The following is a 3,813-nucleotide window of genomic DNA, read 5'->3' as shown; positions in this document are numbered from 1 at the left end:
GCAGCAGTTCCTGTAGCATGAGCAGCCCCAAAGCTGAACCCCCTGAGGGGTCTAAAACCAATAGGATTTCCAAGGGGGTCAATACAGACCTAAGAGGGTAAGACAGAATTTCAAGCTGGACATATATTTGGGAGGATAAAAATGTATCTTTTCCAGCAGCATCAATCAGAAACAGATGGATTTTAATGTCCATTTTTTTTCTCAAGTGGGTTATTGTGCTTGCTTTTCAATTGCAGTTTATTGTGCAAATAACAGAAACAAGCACAGAAGGTATTTTAGAAATGGAAGACGTTGAAGTTAATGATTAAGAATGCAGTGACCCTGCCAAAGATCCCCAATTCTTTGTTCAGTAATCCTCTTTAAAAATGTAAATAGGAAAATGCTTTAGAAATACTAAAAACAAGCAACGTTTTTGTGGTTATATTTTAAAGTGTCTTTTTTTAACAATGTGAGAAGCTCACGTTCATGTTCTAATATGATTTTATAAACATACAGATATCAATTTAAATCAGTCCTGTGACCAGCATCCTATCCAACAATAATCATTATAGTGTAATAATAATCATTATACTTCAGGAACCTTGGTACACATTGAGACAAAGTTACATTGACTTGCAATTTTTTTTTTCATGCATGCATGCAACCTACAGTATTTGTTAATTCTTCAGCGGATTCTCAGCTGAACATAATATTTTATCTGAACTCATGAATTGGTTATGCTTGTTTGTGCATGCACATCATCAATTGGATGTAGTACAGAGGCCTTAAGGGTATACTATATTAACATGAAGTTACACAAGCATGGAATTTAAAAGCTGTAATTGGGTCTTCTCCATTGAAAAGCAATCTTGTGCCAATTGCTTTTTTTTCCCTTTTTTTCTTATTTGACAATATTTGACTGCATTTTGTTTTATTTCCTATCAGTCCCATTTTTGCAAAATAAATGTTCTAGAATCAAAAGCAATTTATAAATTAGGAAAGAACAGGCATTTTTTCCACTACTTGTATTCCATTTCCAGCACAAATTATCATTTCCCAAAGCACTTTATTGTAGAAAATGCAACATTTTGCATTTTTATGAAATAGTGTAAGGTGTACTTTATCCCTTAAATCTTTAGTATCCTAAGAGGAATTTTTATCTTAATTATTGTTCTATTTTACTGAAAATTAGGACAGGATAATGGGGTAAAGCACCAAAATGTTCCCATATGTATTTTGAACTTTTTTATTTTTGAAGAATAATAGGTAACAAAGTATTTCAATGTTTTTCTCTTTAATATGGTAAACATTTTCTTTGAACTTACTTTTTAGTGTTTGTGGTAATGTGTGTAATGTGATCGTAACTTTTCCATTGTCTCATCTAGTGAGATGGTTTTTAACCAGAATGAAACTTAATAAAAATGTTGATTTTTATAAAAAGTTATTAAAGTTTTTACAAATAAAAAGACAGCTTAAACAGTACATATTATCAGAATGGGAAATGGTGAATGATAAAAAGGAAAATATATAAGTAAAGCATAATATTTTTTAAAAAATTTGAGGTATGTCTTTATTACAGAAGCTCGTTAAGCATTAGGTCTTCCTCTTGGGTTTCTTTAATGTGAAGAATCATTCTTTTTCTATAACATTCTTTTCTATAACATTAAGAAATGATGGATAAAGGTAAAGCTGATTTGACACTATTAGAATTTCAAAGATACAGATATGAATTGTTAAGGCAAGTAATTTACAAACATGTTGATGTTTGCTCATGTTTTGGTTTGAAAAAGATGGATTTGTTTAAAAAATTAATCTGGCATGAATGATCAATAATGCAAAGAAATATTTTAGAGACAGTACGTTATGTTTCATAGGCTAATATCCAATCCAGATGAATATATTTTTTCCTACGAGTTTTCTTCATTTTACTTGAGTAAATTTGAAGAGGTAACTTGAAATGAATGCAGAAACAATTAAAGCATGCTGCACAACTAATGAAAGACAGTGTTGATGATTCTGATTGACTGGCACTATTACACGTCTGCCGAGTTTTAGGAGCTAAAAGGAGAGCATGGAATATCAACAGTGGCAGTGAGAAAGAGACATTGAGATTGACATAGCTTGATCCCCAACTGACCTTCATGCTTTTTATATCTTCATGCTTTCTGCAGTCCTCTAGATGCAAATTATTATCATTTATCTTATGGTACATTCATATCATATTTCAGTAAAAAGGAACACAGGGCTAAAATACAAAACACAGAATATAAAATATGAAATCTTAACAGGAAGATTACAAAAGTATATAAAGTATACAAATATAATTGATATTGTGGGGGGCACTTCATTGGTTGCAGACAGAAAATCAGTGAAATTTTCATTATAGATTCTGTTTTGACACTCTGTCACTATGTGTTGGATAGTTTGCTTTTCAGCCCCCTAGTCACAATTCGGTAATGGTATTTTGCCCCACTTATAGAGGGCATCTGCGCATCTACCATGACCAGTAGAAATCAGTTCAACGTTATCTATATCACATGGGGCGGGGCAGGTGATTTTTCCAAAATGCAGGGAAAGCTTCGACATTGTGGGGGGCACTTTTCTATCCAATGTTGTTTCCACATGTGNCATGAGCATTGCATCATCCCCATGTGATCAAAATTCAGATGCTTGGCAACTGGTACGTATTTATGACAGTTGCAGTGTTCTGGGTCATGACATCACCTTTTGTGACCTACAAGCAAAGTCAAGGGGGAAGTCAGATTCACTTAAACTGTGCTAACTTAACAATGAAATGATTCACTTAACAATTGTGACAAGAAAGATTGTAAAATGGGACAACACTCACTTAACAACAGTCTTGCTTAGCAATGGAAATTTTGAACTCAATTGTGGTTGTACGTTGAGGACTGCCTGTACAGCAGATCTGACCTCCCCAAACTCCTAGTCTCTTGGCCTTAGATACATAATGATATTTAGATACCAATGGCCTTAGATACATAATCACTATCATCAATATTCATATAGCATAGTCAATTCCTATCATGCATAAAATATTACATTTACATCTCTACTTTCCTAAAATGTTGCAGTATAAGTTGCACTCATAAGAATGGGAATGGCAGGAAGAGAGCAGTAAGACATCATAGTAGAAACCCAAGTTATGTCCCTTTCTAATAATGAAGCTTACTAACTGCATACTCACCAATAAACCTAAATTAAATTGGAAGCACAATTATGTTTGATAATTTAATCATATATAAAGGTTCTGTTGAATTAGTTTGATCTTCTCCCAAGGCTAAGAACAACTACCTTCTGTCTTGCCCTATTTCCTCTGATAGTCTAGGTTTTCAAAGCTCCAATGATCTTGATCCCATCCCCATATTCTTCTCTTGGTCAAGCCTACTGTTCTTTATATTTTCCACCTGCATCAAAATATATTAAGCATCTGCTTCCTCATCAATACCTCAGGGAAACAGTCAAAGCTTTGTTTGGATTTTGTTACATTTTAGCCATGTGTCGATTGAGAGGGCATTTCTTATTATTTGTGTCATCAACCTGACAATGGCTGATGCATCATAATCCTTGTCCTGATGCAGGCGCCAGTTTGCTTGATAGGTTACCACTAACAGAGTGCAGCAGTTCCTGTAGCATGAGCAGCCCCAAAGCTGAACCCCCTGAGGGGTCTAAAACCAATAGGATTTCCAAGGGGGTCAATACAGACCTAAGAGGGTAAGACAGAATTTCAAGCTGGACATATATTTGGGAGGATAAAAATGTATCTTTTCCAGCAGCATCAATCAGAAACAGATGGATTTTAATGTCCATTTTTTT

General features: G+C 34.2%; 1 protein-coding gene across 2 annotated transcripts in view; it reads left to right on the top strand.

Annotated features, from left to right (window-relative positions):
• PHAX (phosphorylated adaptor for RNA export) overlaps positions 1-3,813 on the top strand; it is a 30,792-nt gene that overhangs the window by 17,884 nt on the left and 9,095 nt on the right. The window lies entirely within an intron of this gene.

This window comes from Protobothrops mucrosquamatus, unplaced genomic scaffold (assembly GCF_001527695.2).
Source record: "Protobothrops mucrosquamatus isolate PMUCROS unplaced genomic scaffold, P.Mucros_1.0 scaffold_46, whole genome shotgun sequence".
Classification (NCBI taxonomy): Eukaryota; Metazoa; Chordata; class Lepidosauria; order Squamata; family Viperidae; genus Protobothrops; species Protobothrops mucrosquamatus.
Note: the sequence above shows the minus strand (reverse complement) of the source record. Positions and strands in the feature narration are given on the sequence as shown.